General features: G+C 32.9%; 1 protein-coding gene across 9 annotated transcripts in view; it reads right to left on the bottom strand.

Moving 5' to 3' along the window:
- The window catches only part of Slob (Slowpoke binding protein), a 244,998-nt gene that overhangs the window by 57,943 nt on the left and 167,857 nt on the right, over positions 1–19,198 (bottom strand). The gene's annotated exons all lie outside the window — the stretch shown is intronic.

The raw sequence follows: 19,198 nt of genomic DNA, 5'->3' as shown, positions 1-19,198 counted from the left end.
AAAGGTACCTCTGTATTTTAGAATTTTGTATTGTGTTATCAACACCATCATTATCCAGTGTCGAAAGTCCACTGCTAAATATGCGCCTCTTCCTTGTGTTTCTAACCCCATCTATCTTGCGCCACTCTCATCCAGTTTTAATTTCGCTTTTTGTAAATTTTTATCAGTCGATTACCATGGTTCTTCTAATTTTAAGTCTTTTTTTACAAATTTCGAAAATTTATTAGGTTCCATTATGAGGCCAAATTTAAAAGTAATAGTTTTGGGAGATTTTAATATTAATTTTATTGCGAAAACGGCAAATACTAGTGAGCTGACTTCTATAATATCATCATTAGGAATAAAACAAACAATCCATGACTATACTAAAATTCCTGATACATTTGCCACTTGTATAGACAATATTATGACAAATGTTGAAGAAGATCAATTTCGGGCAAATGTTCTTGAACCTTGTTTCTCTGCAAGAGAATCAATTCAGCAAAAGTCAAGTGTTTGCACTTGACTTGTTTACGCAGAAAGGTATCTTAAAAATGCGAAACTTTTTATCCGTGTTAGACTGGAACATTTTTAACGATAATCTTGATGTAAAAACTGGTTCAATGACAACTTAAAAAATATGAGAAATCATTTGCAAACATAAAATACGTGATAATTCTGCTAAAAACCCAGTACATTACAGCGAATGTAGATATAAAAAACATTACAATGCTGAGTTGAAAAGAACGAAAAAGCTAGCATATGACCAATTGATATTAACTTGAAAGAGTAGATCCCAGACGTGTTGAAAGGTAATTAACTATAAGCGAAATAAAACAAATGGTATGCATAATTCAACGACCAACATATCTTGTGACTCTTTCAATAACTTCTTTGTTGAAATTGCTAAGAATATTATAAAATCCCTTCCAAATACATCAGACGACACAATTTTGAACTATCAAAAATTTCCAGCTTCATCGAATTCATTTTTTCTGTCTCCAACCAATTAACAAGAAGTATCCACAGTTATAAAAACATTAAAAAATTCAAATTGTTAGGATACTAATGAGCTAAACGCATATTTTATCAGAAGCACTAGTGAAATAATTACTAAACCTTTAACACATCTCATTAATAGTATTTTTTCAATCGGGATATTCCCAACTTCATTTAAATACTCTAAGATTGTTCCTATTTTTAAAAAGGGCGATCGTCACCTTGTAGACAATTATAGACCAATTTCCATCGTTTCGATATTCAGTAAAATAATCGAAAAAATTCTGAAGAAACGTCTTATATCGTACTTCGAAACAAATAACTTTTTTACTAGTTCACAATATGGGTTTAGAAAGGATCGTTCCACAACACATGCACTTTTAGATGTGATGAGTACCATAGTCGATGGCCTTGAGAAGCATAATCACTCTGGTCATAACAGTTGACAACACAGTGACTTGGTATAACCATATTGACCATCCCAAAGGTAAACTTTCTAGTACCTTATTTTTAATCAGACAATTAAAACTTGTTACAAGTGTTGATACCTTGAAAATAACGTGCTTTTCTCTTTTCCATTCATTTTTAAGCTATGGTGTTATTCTGTGGGGAAACTCTTGAAATGCCCTAACAATATTTAAATTGCAAAAAAAAAGCAATAAAAATAATTGCAAAAGTTAGCTACTTGGAATCTTGCAAACCGTTGTTTATTAAATATAAGATAATGCCCTTGCCAACATTATGGCTATATAGCATTAATGTAGAAATACATAAAAACGCTGATACTTTAATTAAACACTCTGACTTATATAACTATAGCAGAAGAGGTGCAAATAACATCAGAACAGTTAAGTATCGTTTGAGTAAATCACAAAAAAACTCAATTGACTGTAATTAATACAATGTCCTACCTATGGATTTAAAACAACTTTCGATGAATAAATTTAAAGTAAGTCTAAAAAGATACCTTTTGAGATTTGTTTTTTACTCTGTTTATTCGATCACTTCAAGGCAGTAACGTGAACATCGATGTAGGTACTCACTATGTTGGTATATGTCTTATTTTGTATAATTTATGTTTTATTTTATGTTATGCGCATTAATGTATTTTCATCCCCTATTGTATTTTGTGTATGTTATATATTATCTTTTTTACTTATACATATAATTGACTTGCTACCAGTGCCGGATTAAGGGGGGGGGCTATGGGACTCTTAGCCCCCGGCGGTAAATTTTGAGAGGCGGTACGTCGCTCCCATCACGTTTTAATTCTATATGTGGATATTTCAAATTTATGGGGTTGATTTTCTGAAATATCATGGTAATAATAATAAATTACGTAAGATGCCACAAATAAATAGCTTCAGAACAATATTAATAAAACTTCGTCTCGTCACCTACAAGATCCGTGCCTGCAGTAGCAGGTCGCACAAAAACACGTTTCATGTTTCCGGGAAATCCACTGCGCCTGGCGACAGCGTGTCCGGCTCCAACACGGTATGTCATGTCGTCAATCGTTAGTCGTGTTAGCGCAGTTTTCGAGACTAGTCTCAAATTTTACTTATTTTTATTAGTGAAGTGTTTTCGTGACGTTTCTAAAAAATGAGCGGAAAGGAAGGAGGTGCATTTTGGAAGCGACAAAAGTTAGAAAAGCAACAAAAATTAAATGCAGTATTAAAAAAAAAACCCAAGATTCAGCTTTTTTTTACCAAATCCAGGCAAGATAGTATACCAACGAGCACTTCTTTTCAAGACGATCCAATTGCAACAGTTTCAGATGTTTTAGAAGGTAGGTTTATTTGACTGTTTTAGTTACTTTTTTAATAAAATAAAATTTGCAGCAGGATCTTCATCACGTCGAGATGATTCATCCACAGCAAATTCAGACCCACTTTGTGATATCGAGTTACATCCTGAAAAGAGTTCTCCTGAACGTCAAATTCTAGTCGAAAGTGGTGTTAATCGACTTGATTTACAAGATCCAAAATTCTGACCAAGAAATTGTGTAGATGAAGTGCTGAAAGAATTCAAAACACAGGATCTTAATTCTTTAGACTTTGAATATTCAAAAAGAAAAATAGGGAAACAAAACAGGTACTGCACTAAATCACTATTTTATAAGGTTTTAAAGAATGGTTAAAAAATTCGGCGTGACTGGTTAGTTTATTCCAAAAGCACAGGCTCTTTATTTTGCTTATATTGTCGACCCTTTTCAAGCGAAAATTGCACTTTTTCCTTTTTTACTGGATTTGACGACTGGAAAAAGGCTAAAGAAAAATGTGACAGTTATGAAAGATCAGTCGTTCATTTAGAACATCTTAAAAATTTTATTTCAAGATATTCATTGAGTATGAGAAAGATCGATGATTCTCTGCGGCAACAGATTGAACATGAGACCACATATTGGCGAAGCATATTACAAAGAGTCGTTTGTGTCATAAAATTCTTAGCTAGTAGGGGACTACCTTTTAGAGGAACCGACGAAAAATTTGGTTCGACTAGCAATGGCAATTGCCTTGGATTACTAGAGTTGTTGGCGGAATATGATCCTCTTTTAAAAGAACATATTGAAAAATATGCTTCAAAAGGCTGTGGTTCAGTATCTTATTTATCAAAAACAATTTGTTTTGAATTTTTGCAATTGCTTTCGGACCACATATTAGAAGAAATTGTAAAACAAATTCATTGTGGCAAATATTATTCAATCAGTGTTGACTCTACGTCTGATATAACAGGTACAGATCAACTGACATTCATTATTAGGTATTGCTCGGACACCGGAATACCTGTCGAGAGGTTCATACAGTTTTTAGACAACACTGGCTACAAAGCCGAAGACATGGAAGCCAGCATTGTAAAAATTTTGTCCAACCTAAATATAAATATCGATGACTGCAGGGGACAATCGTATGACAATGCGAATAACATGTCTGGCATTTATAGCGGTCTCCAAGCCCGAATAAAATCTAGAAATAGTTTGGCAAAATACGTACCATGTGCAGCCCATTCCCTAAATTTGATTGAGCAGCATGCAGCAGAATGCACTATAGAAAGTACTTCTGTTTTTTTAGTTGCTGAAGAAATTTTTGTTTCTTTCTCAGCTTCAACTTACAGATGGAAACGACTAACTGATATATTGAAAAATTGTGGCCATACAACATTTGTTCCAAAAAGAGTTAATGTGACTCGATGGTCAGGACGATTTAATGCATTAAAAGCTCTTAATTTATGCTATCAAGATATAAAGCAAGCACTTTTAGAGTTATCCGCTAACGATGACGAGAAGATGCCAGTACGCTGTCAAGCAAACAATTTACACGAAAAGATGGCTACGTTAGAATTTGGTATTTATGTTGCCTTTTGGTTCGAAGTACTGGAAAGAACTGACCTAGCGAGTAAATCTTTACAAAGCGCAAATATGGACTTACATACATGTTCGTCTTTGTATAGCTCATTACAACATTTTTACGAGTCTCTTCGTGATAAATGTAATTTATTTGAACAAAAGGGGCAGCTCTTATCACAACAAACGGAATACAGCAAAGAAATTAGAAGTCGCAAAAGAAAATTACAGTTTGACGAAGCAGATACAGAAGAGAACCTTACACCGCAAAATAAAATTAGAACCCAAGTGCTGTATAAAACAATTGATTATTTGGCAAATAATCTGAAATCTAGAGGAAAAGCTTATGAAGGTCTTGCCATCACTTCCTTATTTTTATTTTCTCTACCTCTTTCAGAGGATAACGTGATTTCAGACAAAGCGTCGGTATTAGTGAATATTTATTCGAATGACTTGGATACATCTCTACCAAGTGAGTGTATTCAATTAAAACATTTTATAATGTCACTACTAGGCCAAGTTGAGTATAAAAATCCAACAAATCACAGTGCTACTTTTGTGATGGAGCTTTTGCATAAAAATAATATAATTGTAACCTTCCCAAACGTAGAAATAGCACTAAGAATCTTCTTATCGTTGATGGTTACTAACGCAACTGGTGAAAGATCATTTTCCACTTTAAAACGGGTCAAAAATTATTTGAGAAATTCGATGACGGAAGAAACATTAAATTCGTTCGCTGTTTTAAATATTAATAATGATCTGCTTACAAAATTAGATTTTAATAAAATCATTGACCTGTTTGCAAGTAGGAAGTCCAGGAAAATTTGTTTGTAAATAATTATGTTAATTTACTTTATAAGTTGTGAGTTTGTGTCTTTGTGGCTTTTTTGTATATTTGTAATAAATTACGTAATAATATTAAAATAGTCTTAATGAATTGTTAACCTAAGGCAAGGCGCTCACCAACGTGGCAACCAAATGGCGTGGCAATGGCGAGCGAGTGCTGTGGTGTCCCAGTGACAGATAGAATTGTTAAACCTTTATAAACATAATGTAGTCACACGTATCGAAAGGTCACACGTGCGACTACATATGTTTATACATTTTACCTGCCACTGGGACACCACAACACTTGTTCGCCATTGCCACGCCATTTGGTAGCCACGTTGGTGAGCGCCTTGCCTAAGACGTATCTATACCTACTGGAGAGTGGCGGTATAGTATGACTTAGCCCCCGGCGGTCCATGAACTAAATCCGGCACTGCTTGCTACAAACAAATGTAAAATTTGTAAACGTAGTTAAATAAAATAAATCTTGAAATCTATTAATACCCGCGGTGCATACAAACACTTATGTCATACTAATTCGTTATTGCATCTACAAATAAATATGTTCTAAAAAATCCGAAAATTCGATTTCATTTTGACAATATATTTACTAGTAGAGATTCTATCGTCCGTGTTAAATTGGTACGCTACCAAAATACTGTCAAACGTGTCAAACTAAAACCGTGAAAATGCAAGATATTTTTGAGATCCCCGACCGGATCTAATATCACCGGATCCTTTCAGAATTGCCAGTTTTATGTAAATTCTATATAATGTTTTGAAATGTTGTTAAATAAAGATGTTTTTAATGAGTTATCTTTGTGTTTGTATCTTTACGCCCGTGCGGGCCATAAAGTACACTTTATGCCCGCGCGGGCATAAAGTACACTATTACCATATTACGTAGTTGGTAACTAAGCAATAAAAACACAATAATATCTAATATATCGTATATCATTTTTTTCTAATAGCATACTTTTTATGTTGCGTTTTACATATCGAAAATTCATTTCGTGCATGGTCCTGATTAAGACTCTACGAGATATCTTGGGTAAGGAGTCATCGTTTTCGAGCTCTTGAGAAATTTTTTTCAGTGTTGGAATTTCACTCCGAAAATAAAATGAATGAATTTTTCGACGTTTAATATTCCTTGTCTCGTCATCCAAAACAATGCTTTTCCTACCTGTAGTTTTACCTTTTTCTTGCTTTTTATTTTCCGATGTATTTTTAAGTACACGATAAATACAGCTAACGGATACTTTTGTTAGACTGCTACAAATGTCGACCGCTTGGCTAACATTTAATGCCATTTTTCTGCCGACAATTCCTTCATAAACGTTTCGTATCATTACCTTCTCTTCGGATGTTAACATTATCCGTCACTTTTGCGGCTTTTCATTTTTGGAATCAACATCAGAATTTTGCTGTCTTCTCTTGGAACAACTCGGTTTTTCGTCCATTGTATTTCAATAATCACAGAATATAACTAAAAATTTACTATAAAACGACAAACTATAACACTCTTGTTATCGATAACACGTTTTATCAATACTACAATACAGTATTGATAAAACAGTATTGACAACAATAAGTTTACAAACTTATCACATAAAATATACTCACAAAATGCAACACATGCACTACCCATAGAAACGCCAATGTAAATAAACCATCGGTTATGTCTTGATGGACATTTCTTTGGTGAAAAAATAATAAAAACTAGTTTTACAGCTAGTCTGGGTCTGAATTCTAAATCGGAGTTTCCTCGCTAATTTCAACGTTGCCAAACGATTGAAAAATAATGTTTTAAAATATCGATTTTTATTTTATAAATTTAAATATGTAACGAAACGGAACATATAAATAAAATTTATTTCATTACAATTTTGTGCTTAATTTTTACTATTGAAAAAATCATGTTTTTTGGTATTTTTATGACGGTAATAATCGCTGCGTGGAAGAATACAGGTTTTGTATAACCATAATTACTACTTGTGAACAAGAATTAGCTACACTGTACGACAACTTCTGGTCAAGTCTACTATAGAGAAGCACAAATAAATATACTACTTTATATATTCTGTAAATTTCTTATGAGGAAACGCAAATTGCAATTGAGAAAACGGATAGTTTTCGAGGGCCGCTGTGTACATTTAAATTTGAGAATATTCGGCGTTAAAACTATGAAATCACTCTTCTAAATTGAGGATTTCTACTATAGTATGACAAAAAAATTTAGACCGCTAGACCCAAACATTCAAAAAAAATTAAAACTTATTTTTTCGTTTTTTATCTTCGGTTCCATGTCAGTTTGTCAATTTATATGAAAACGAGTCGATGCATTTACAATATATTATTTATATCCTCGTCAGACACGAGCTTATGCAAAATTAATCAGAGAGTTATTTTATTAATTTCTGATCTATATGACTTCCAAATATGTTATCGAAACAATTTTTACCAAGTTTTTTTTTTCTTAAATATAAAAAAAATATGTACACGTATGTGACCGTTGGCTTCATACAACACTATATTAACATGCGTACATTTTACTCGTCATTGTATTAGAGGTAATAAAAAAGAAACATTTTTCGCTAAATAGTGTTTATTATATAGATATATTTATATAAATGTATATATATTATAAGGATACTTTGGACACATTACCACACGAATGGAAGGCGTGGAGAGGTTGGTGGTTGAAGGCAAGGTAGATGGTAAAAGAACCCGAGGAAGATAGCCACTCCGATGGTCAGACCAAATAAAGTGCGCTACCGGTTACTCTCTGTCTGAGGCAGCAAACCGCGCCCAGGAGAGAGAAGAATGGATAGCAAACATTCGTCAATTACCATAACGTCACCACTTCCTTACAAAGGATAAAGGATAGAGGAGGAGGAGGAGTGTTTTTTCTAGAAAAAGTAATACAAAAAATATTCTACAGCGTGTAAATATTAAAAAAAAGGTAGATTTATTTCGAATGAAATTTCAGAAAACATTTTCAAATATGCACTAACGTATAACGAAAAATATGAATTTTGATTAATTTATACATATATGTGTACGCATGGACCGACGAGGATATCTAATACGATGAATCACTCGAGACTAGCTTGTAAAAATGTAACTGATCTTTCACAAATATTGAATAAGCTAATAATAAATATTGCACGTTTTACTTGTAGAAATGTTAAAAAATACGTATGGAGCATAGATTAGATAATATATATTTAGATTAGATAATATAAGCTAGACCAATATACTGCCTATTTGAACCATAAAAAGTGATTTATCATATTCGCTGTAGTATTATTCAATAACGTAAATATAATTGTAACATGTAATGACAAAACTGAAAAATAACAATTACTACTTATCAAAATAGTTAACTTCAACAATGAAGAAAAATAGTGCCACTATTAATTCAATCAAATTTAAATTTAATGTGAATGGTTTACTAATAAAATCTCAATAATCTCATTTTATGGATCAAACTTTGGCAACAGGTGAAATAAAAAAAGCAAAATCTGTTTTGCTTTTAGTGAATATGGTAATTTTTATTACAGCAATAATACCCAAGCACGAAGCGTTCAACTGGGAAATTACTCATTTTACATATTTCAAAAATAATATTTTTTTCGTATTTATAAAGTTATTCGTTTATGTAAGTTATTATCAGAGAAAGCAGATATAGGGTCAGACCACAATCCAGTAGTGGCACAATTCCGAATAAAACTTAAAAGAGTACAAACATCTAAGCCCAAAAAGTAAATGATATCAATCGTTTAAATGATGAAACAATTAAATATCAGGTAAAAACAAGCATTCAGGCAAATTTTGAAAAACTTGAAAAGACAGAGAAGATACCAGAACTAGGCATTAATAAACACTGGGCCATTATTAAAAAGAACGTGCTGGAGCCCGCTTTAATTATTCTGAAGAGAAAAAAACCAAAGAAACAGAAATAATAGATGAGTGACGAAATTTTGTTATTGATGAATTCTCGAAGACTATCGAAAGGCAAAAATGAAGAACAGTATAAGCAAATTAACACAGAGATCAAAAGAAAAATCCGCGACGCTAAAAAAACAATGGTTACAAGACAAATGTAAGGAGATTGAAAACTTGGAAGCCAAATATGATTCGTTCTATCTTCACAAGAAAGTTAAAGAAATGATCAACAATAGAAACAGGAAGCAGACAGTACTTATAGACCAACAAGGGAACATGATAATGGCAACAGAGGAGAAACTAAAACATTGGCAGACATACATAGAAGAACTGTTTGACGATCAAAGGCAGCCTCCTTGTGATAATTTTCCAGAGGAGACAGGTCCAGAAATAAGCAAAAAAGAAGTAATGCAAGCGGTGAAGTCATCAAAAAATAGCAAAGCTCCAGGATCAGACGAGCTACCAGCGGATATACTAAGGTTGATAGACGAAGATCGAATCCACTTGTTAGTAGACTTATTTATTATTTATTATTATTATTTTTTGTTATAGTCCAGGTCTTTGTAGAGTTTTATTTTTGTATTTCTCGTTATAACTGTGGATTTAAGGAGGAGATTGAGCCCAAAATAGCATCTGTTGGCCGTGCAAATTTTGCTGTTTATCTCTGAGGTAGTATTATTTTCAGTGTTAAGGAGCGCTCCCAGGTATACAAATTCGTTCACTGCTTCGATGGTGTCGTTTTTCTATAATAAGTGGTAGGATTTGTGGTTGCGTGGTTATTTTTATATACTTTGTTTTGTTGTTGTTTATTATTAAACCCATTTTTGTAGCTAATTCTTTTAATGCTACACACGCCTCTCGTACTGCGTTTTCCGTTCCCCCAACAATATTGAGCATATCATCAGCATAGGCCAGAATTTGCACCGATTTATTATATATTGAACCAGTGTTTGTGATTGGTGACATACGTATTACTTTTTTCAGAGCCAGATTGAATAGTATACAGGAGAGAGGGTCTACTTGGCGCAGCCCGTTATTTGTTTTAAAAGGTTCAGACAGTTCAGACAGTTCCCTCTGAATTCGTACTATATATTTAAAATTTTCAAGAGTTAGTTTTGTTAAATTTACCAACTTATTTGGTATTCCTAGCTCTTTCGTTGCTTTAAACATTTCTCTTCTATTCACTGAGTCGTAGGCTGCCTTGTAGTCGATAAATATGTGATGAACATCAATGCTATATTCCAGGGTTTTTTCCAAAATTTGTTTCAGAGTTGCAATCTGATGAATTGCCGATTTACCACCTCTGAACTAGCAGTTTTGCATATTGTGCCATACGGTGACATATTACTGTGGAACATATTTTATACACTGCATTTAGTAGCGTAATTCCTCTGTGGTTAGAGAATTCAAAGATATCTCCTTTTTTGTATTACTAAACTATTCTATAAGAAAATTTTGATTCAATCAAAGAAAATATCAATGGTTTGTTTATAACCTATTTAAAGAAAAATGTACCTTATCGAGGTTTCAGGCTGAACTATTGGGAAATGTTTAACCTTTTTTTCATTATATAATAAACAGTTATCAGTTGTACAGTCTGTTCCTTATGGAGTGACAACCTTCAATAGAGGATTTATCTGCCAATTAAGAAGCAGAATTACTTATAAAAAGAAAGAAGCAAAAGAGAGATGTCGTGTATACGGAGACTCTTTGTATCATGTTTAAAAAAGTCCATTTTTTATTTCTGTAGCTGCCGATTCTCCAATCATCACTGATACCGTATTAACCGCTGCAGGTAAAATCAGTTTCTCAGCAATCGATCGATCTGTACGATTTTACTTTGTTTAGGCTTTTTTGCCTCTTCAACGAAAGGGGGTTATGAATTGGGAAACGTGAATCTGTATATTGCCGCTCTCCTGGGACTTATCTGGTGGTTACAAAGCAGCAAATGACAGAAGGACTTCCTGCCGTTTTGGATGCCGGTTGGAACAAGCCTTCTACTAAGTACAAATCCCATTGGATCAAACGGTCCTTTTCAGATTATTGGTCTTTTGTTTTTCGGAGCAACGCGTGGAGGCTGCAGGTAAAATCAGTTTCTCAGCAATCGATCGATCTGTACGATTTTACTTTGTTTAGGCTTTTTTGCTTCTTCAACGAAAGGGGGTTATGAATTGGGAAACGTGAATCTGTATATTGCCGCTCTCCTGGGACTTATCTGGTGGTTACAAAGCAGCAAATGACAGAAGGACTTCCTGCCGTTTTGGATGCCGGTTGGAACAACCCTTCTACTAAGTACAAATCCCATTGGATCAAACGGTCCTTTTCAGATTATTGGCCTTTTGTTTTTTGGAGCAACGCGTGGAGGATAGCTGTGGCTATGAACTCACCTACGATCAGGTATCATTGTGCAATGAGATACCACAGAAAACCAATCTCTTTTTTTCCCTTGAGATTTGAATTTTGGCTCTTAAGGAGTTTACGGGGTGCTCATTATTTTGTGCTTTGTGTGTGTGGTGGTGTATTTTCTGTAGTTATTAGTTGTGTGTTATTGGTTTGTTTTTTGTTTTGGCGTTTGTATCGTTATTGGTTTGTGAGTGCAATCGTGTTTGGTTTCTTATATTTGGCAACACGGGGAGTTACCATGTAGGAGAAGAGAATATGATGCTCTTAAAACGAAAGTCGTGGGCATGAACTGATATTGCAGTTCTCGCAATTTTCTTACAAAAAATCTCTCGGGTTACCTTGTAAATGACTGTAAGTCTATTCCAAATGCCGTTTGTCATATATCTATATATATTGTTTATCATAGTCAATATAAAAGTTCGTGTGTCTATCTAAATAAAACAAAAGCTTGACTGAACGACATGAACATGCTGGACAGTAAGAAACGGGAAAGAGTATATCAGAATTCGCAAGGCGCTCACTCAACTTGGTACAGGGCGTCGCAACGCATTGTTTGCAAAGCCCTGCTGTAAACAATGCATTTTGAGAAAGTCCAGATGGGAGAAGATCTTTAGAACGACTAAATAAAATGAGAGTGAGGCAATGGAAAATAATGATACAAGGCCGACAAGAATGGAAGGCAATATTAAACGTGACAAAAACTCATGAAAATGTATAACGTCATTAATAATGACGAATTATTGACTTATATATTGCAATTCGAATATATACTAGTTCATCGTGAGTTGACATGTGATTAATTAATTTTGTAATAATACATAATTATTCAATAATCACACTTGCACAAAACGTCAATCAGTTTAGTCTCCAGGAAGACTTTACTAATCGTGTCGTGAATACGATCATCACGTTTTAGTAACGTTGTACAGCAAAGCATTTAACTACTGTTAGACCAAATCTCTGCAGTAACTTACACTAGCGATTAACAGAAGTAATTAACCGGTGCAATTTGTAAGCAGCGATCAATTACATCCAGTGATGTTCGTGTAAATAATTTCATTTTAGCAATATTGTTTGATTAATAATGGGTATTGTTATTTGGAGTAGGTCCATTGTTGATAATTCATTGAGATATTAAATATCGATTATAATTAGAGACTGGATTTAAACTTAATTCGATTGTATGTGTTTTTAAAGCAGCATTAACGGATATTGATTTCTGAATAATTTATTCTTAAAAAATAATTTTACGCCATCGTTAAATTTTTTTAAATTAAATATTCATTTTTTAAGGTGTAGCTTTTCTATCAAATAATTTTGACTTAACAAAAGAACTAAGCAGTGAATTATTATCCTTTCAGTAGACGCAACTTGTCTAGGAGACCGGTCGAAGTCAATAACCGGTCAATTCTAAGGCCAAATACATTTATCGACTGTGTATCATTGCCCGAACTGTAAGTTTGTAATTTGTAAAAACCGTTAAGTGGAACGTGTTATGGGATTTAATTAAGTATCAGATCTAAATAACCTAATTCAGTTTAAAATTTAAAATCCTTATAATAACAACTACACTATTATTGCTAAACGCGAGAAAACTAATAAACGGAATTATGAGTATCTAGTGTGTTCAAGTAATTAACCACCTGCAAGGGGTAAACTACCCTGGAGTTCCACTATATGGAACTCTTGATAGAATAAATCCCATAAACGTTATAAAAAGATACAACATTATTATATGGCGACCCAACATCATTATAAACGTGTGATTATAAAGAAGTAATAGAATTTTGTGACTTGTAAGTAATTGTTTTATAATAAAACTAATAAAACAGATATTATGTATTATGAAAAAGAGCAAATTAAAACAGATCGTTAGTACATTTTGAAGAAGTTTCGACGGGTGATGAGTACGATAATGAAGAGGAATCTGGAGAAGAAGATGAAGAAGAAATCTTGGAGGGAAGCGATACGGAGCAAGAAAATATTTTAGATATATAGAACAATCTATTTGATACTGATATGTTGCAAATAATTGTTGATGGGACCAATACAAAAATAGAAGCAGAAAAGCAGAAGTTCAGTCGCGATCGAGATATATACCCATCAAACGTTGATGAAATTCGTGCCCTTTTGGGTCTCTTATATCTTGCAGGTGCAAGAAAGGCAAGTCACCTTAATACAACAGACTTGTGGAAAACGGACGGCACTGGTATAGAGGTTTTCCGACTCACAATGAACATCACGAGATTCAGAAATTTACTAAGGTACATGCGAACTGATGATATCAATACAAGGCATAATAGAGTTAGTTTGGATAAATTAGAGCCAATTAGAGATCTTATTACTAAGTGGAACAAAAATCAGTAAAAATGTTTGTTTCATTCGCAATACGTAACCGTGAATGAAAAGTTGGAGGCTTTTAGAGGACGATGCTCGTTCCGCCCGTAGATCCCAAGCAAACCCGATAAATACAGTATAAAAATAGTTGCACTGTCTGATGCGAAGTTATTTTATACCAGTAACATGGTAGTATACGTTGGCAAAAACCAAGTGGGTGTAGTACACCAGTGTTGATCTTGGTAAAAGCTTAAAGGAAAATGGTTTAACTCTCGTGGGAATAATAAAAGTACCAAGAAGAGAAATTCCTCCATATTTCTCTAACAACAAGTACGACCTATTGGCTCTATACAGCGTTCCACGTTAAGAAAATAACATTATGCTTATGGAGATCAGTGTTGCCAAAACTCTCAGGCATGCGGTTTACTAGATTGTCGATATATTTTTTGAATTTCCATTTTCAATTAACATTTAACTGTAAAGAATAACAACTGAAGAACCACAAAGCCTTATTATCATTATGTAGTCTCAGAGAACGACATAAAATCGCTGACATATGCACACTGTATTATTTTAAGTTGCAATTAGTAATTAGATATACGCATTCCAAGCGGTCCGTTTATTTGCTTTTAAATATTTAATAGCCGGCATTTAACTAAGCAATATTTTCTACTGATTTCTATGATTCATGGTATATGATATTCTTACCGAAAAACAAATAAACTGTCGTTACTATAATTAAAATAAGATAAAGTAAAATTATCTTTTGTAAATACTATTTATTTAATTAAAATCATTTTCCCTACTTTTTATCTCTTGTTTCTAATGGGCACTTTTGGTCAATTACGTTAAAAAACATTAATTTAATTCATATCTGTGAAAACGAAAATATAAATAATTATACAACCCCGAACCGTGCTTGTGTTCATCGTGGCATCGCTGCGCTTCTATCGTCCATAAGAAATACATGGCCCTATCTCCGCAATGTTATTTTCTTAACGTGAAACGCTCTATAGTACATTTGGGTTTGGTTTAAGAGGAACACTAGTGCCATATAAACCAAAAAAAAACAATAACGTTCTGTTATATTCCACTATCCACCATGGAGACGACATTGATCCTGTAACTGGAAAACCGGAAATCAGATCAGCATATAACAGCACAAAAGCGGCGTTGATACCGTAGATAAATTATGCGCACAATATGATGTGCACGTTGTAGTAGAAGATGGCCTATGGTGGTCTTGTACAGCCTTTTAAATGTTACAGCTATAAATTTCTTTTTTATTCACAATTGTAACATTCCAAATTCCACAAAGACCCGACCAAAAGTGTTGACAAATTTAGCATTTAGCCTTATGTACAACCATCAGAAGAATCGAAGCCAAAATGTCTATATACCCAAGACAATAAGAATTCAACTAACGGATACCTGTCATTTGGATGAAGATGTCGTGCCAGTTCAAAGAACTCAAGAAGCAATTGGGAGGTGTAGTGACTGTGGATGGAAAAAGAATCGAAAAACGAGTTATAAAAAGTATCTTTGTTTGGAACATGTAAATTCAATTTGCAATGACTATAACAATATTTTGTTAACGACAGACGGATCGGTATGCTAAATTTCACCTACAACATATTATGATGATATTTTACATTTGTATACAGTTCTTTTAGAATAAGAATGAAATGATGTCATTGTACTAACTATTAATGTCCACCCAGCAAACTCCCTATGCATAGATTTGATTTTAATAAAATCTAGTGACTTTTAGTGAATTATCATTTTAGTTGGCAAAGTATTGCTGTATTGCCAGTTCATTTCTATACTAAAAACCACAGTTAAAATGCAGTGTTGGTCTTACCGCGCAGCAATGCCTCTCATGTTGGCACTGTGGTAGGTGTGTGGTAGTTTGGCGATAGGCTAAGAAATCAGGACCGTACGCGTTTCGTTTTAAAAACCTTCACTCATTAATATATAACTTTTGGGTTTGGGTAAGTATAAAAAAAATAAATTTTATAAAAAATGCCTGTATATATAAAATATCTAATACCTCGTAAATACTTGAAAAAGTAAAAAAGTAAAATAGTTAAGTTAAGGCAGTCCTTAACAAATAATGGACTACGACAAAGAGCTTTCAATATGTTATGAAGGATGCAAAAATTAACACCACTAAATTAAATATTATCTATAACAAGAGTATGAAGATGGGCCCAATGATTAATAAATATATAAAACGAAATATATATATATATATATATATATATATATATATATATATATATATATAGCAGTAAGTACAACAGCATTGAAAAATATAGATAAATTAAGTAATAAAAACAAGAATATTAGCATCCAGCAGATGCTATCTTGTTCTAGCCTAACTGCTGAGATCACAAATAAAAAAGCATATATAATATATGTATGAAAATACAAACCATAAATTATTTTAAACTCTTATTAATAGAAAACAATACATTTTTTTTAGTCATTCATTTTGATTTTGTTAGTTTTAATTTGTATTATACAGGGTGTCCCCGAAAATATTGCGTTCCTTAAAGTTATTTAGTATATTAAGTAAGTACATTTTTTTCTAAATTCAACCGTTTGACAAAAAAACGAAAATACGTACATAAATACGAACGGTGGCTAGAATAGTTGGAATGTCGAAAAACGTTATTTATACAACATTTTGGGAACAACTTCTACATCCACACCACTATCAGAGAGTACAAAATTTCCACCAAGGTGATCTTCCTCAAAGATTAACATTTTGTAGGCAGCAAAATGTTTTGCTGATACTTCTTGAAGACGTACCTTTGATAATACTCCTTGAAATGTGGTTTTTTTCACGACAAAGCCCCATCATATTTTACCAGACCTAATAAAAATTTTCTTGATACCACTTATCCTCGTTGTTTCATTGGTACGAATGGACCCATTATATAGCCACCACGAAGTCCCGAATGCAATGTACTGGATTTTAATTTTTGGGGACATCTGAAGCCGTTAGTTAATAATAACCGAGTCGAAATCGAAACAGAAGCTGAATTACGGGGACGATTTTTTTATGCTGCAGAAACTATCCGACATAGTTTAATTAACTATGGCATCACTAGCAATTGAATTCGTCATATCTATGCATGTGTTCACGAATGTGAAGGTCTTTCTCAATATTTATTATATTAATAATTGTCAAGTAAGTACAAGTATTTAATTTAATTTTAGTTCACAAGTTACTACATAGTGTAAAAAAATTAATTATAATTATTAAACGTTGTCTGTTATATTTAATTTCCACTGTAAACTAATGTAATTTACGCATACAGCGCCATTAGGGGGCAAGTCCTCATCAGACAGGTCCTAAAAGGGTAAAGTCCATATAAACAGCTGATAGACGTTGATCTAATACGCGCAGCTTAGAGTTAGGTTCGTTGGTTAAGCTAGTGTTTTCATTGTTTTCCAAGTGATTCAAAGTAAATAACAATAAATATAGAAAACAATAGTAGTGAAAATAAGACTAAAGTAGTGGGAGATGTCATGAAAAAAATTAGATTGCAGAGTCACAAGGTAGGTGCAACCTGTAATTCTCGTAAACAATGTTTTCAAAATGTGCCTGAAGAAACAAGAAAAACTGTACTTAAGAATTTTAACACAATGATTTCTATTAATGAGCAGAACTCATACTTATGTGAATTGATTACAGTACTTCTTATCGCCGAAGAGGGCCTAGGAAAGATGGAGACGAAGCAAATTTGAGAAGTGCTGCATATTCTTACAGGATACGTTTTAGAACTGATAATAGCTTAAAAGAAATTAATATTTGTAAACAAGCTTTTATGTCTATTCATGGAATAAAGAAAAAAAAATAGCGATATTACAAAATTCACTAAAAATGACTTGAGTCGCGTCTAAAGATAAAAGGGGAGGAAATAAAAACCATCTTAGAAAATTAGAATCCCACGTTCTTACAGCAATATACGAACATATAAAGTCATTTAAAGGCAGGAAAAGCCACTATAGTTTGAATGATAGTAAAAAATAATACCTACCTGAAGACTTAAACATGAAAAAGATGTTTAAAAATGTTTTGTGAGTTGAACAGTTGTATAAATATATCTTACGAGTCTTACAAAACAGTGTTTAATACAAAATTTAACATATTCTTTGGATATCCTAGAACCGATACATGTAGTTCCTGTGATGAGTTTCTTATAAAAATAAAATCTCTTCAGTCTGATGTTTTAAACAGTTTTGATCTTACTCAAAATGAATACTTGCAAAAGGAAATACGTCAGCTTACGATACAAAATAATGTACACAAAATTTTACATGAGAAAAAGGACTGCGAAGAAAAAAAGTCGAACCTCTGTGACTCACGAAGCTATTTGTCTCGATTTTGGAAAAAATCTCAGTGTCCCCAAACATACCAACAAACGATTTCAATATAAGAGCCAGCTGAACGTCTATGCATTTAATGTCCACATTCTATCTACAGCAAAAAGTTGTTTTATATTTACCCGGAAAAACTTGGCAAAAACGGAAGCGACAATGTATGCTCAATGCTGAATGACTTTCTATGGAATTTTCTCTATATATATGTAAGATCGCTTGAAATATTAGGCGACTCTATATGAGCATAATAAACTCCAAACGAGCTAAGATTCCTTTTTTTGATAATCTACCCAAGAATTAGAATTATTTCATGTTAATAACTTTTGTCTACTTGTCATTTTTTTTTTACTTGGCCACTTTAGACCAATAATATTTGATGATTTGATCAATTAAAGCTTATGTTTTATTTTGCATAATATCAATATAAGTTTAATTTCTTGTGTGTGTCTCATTAATTACCCAAGTAACTGATGTAATCAACAGGGTTCGTTATAACCATCAATAATTTAAATACCTGGTTTTAAAATTTAAACTTCGTTTTGTACGAAATAAACATTTGGTGACGTGGCTCTTTACGGACCTGTACCCTTCATATTTAAATACATTTCAAAAAAAGCATTTCAAATAATTTTTCTTAACTGCTATAATTACTTTTTAGGAATTAAATTACAGTACTTAATTAAGTAAAAATAACCATTTATTTAAAACCAAGCTTTATCCAAAACCTTAATTAATTCAGATAATAGCAAATACCACATTATTAAAGCACGAAATAATTATTTTGAAAGTATTAGGTACATTTCCTAAGATCAAGGTCAACAACCTTGAATAGTAAGTAAACAAGAATTGTTATTACAAGGGATTATGTTACATATCTCAAGTCACAAACAAGTTTTTATACAGAACCGCTTTAACTGCGTATGACGTTGCCAAATTATTTAATTTTCAGAAAATAAAAATTCACGT

The sequence above is a fragment of the Diabrotica undecimpunctata genome, chromosome 7 (genome assembly GCF_040954645.1).
Source record: "Diabrotica undecimpunctata isolate CICGRU chromosome 7, icDiaUnde3, whole genome shotgun sequence".
NCBI lineage: Eukaryota > Metazoa > Arthropoda > Insecta > Coleoptera > Chrysomelidae > Diabrotica > Diabrotica undecimpunctata.
Note: the sequence above shows the minus strand (reverse complement) of the source record. Positions and strands in the feature narration are given on the sequence as shown.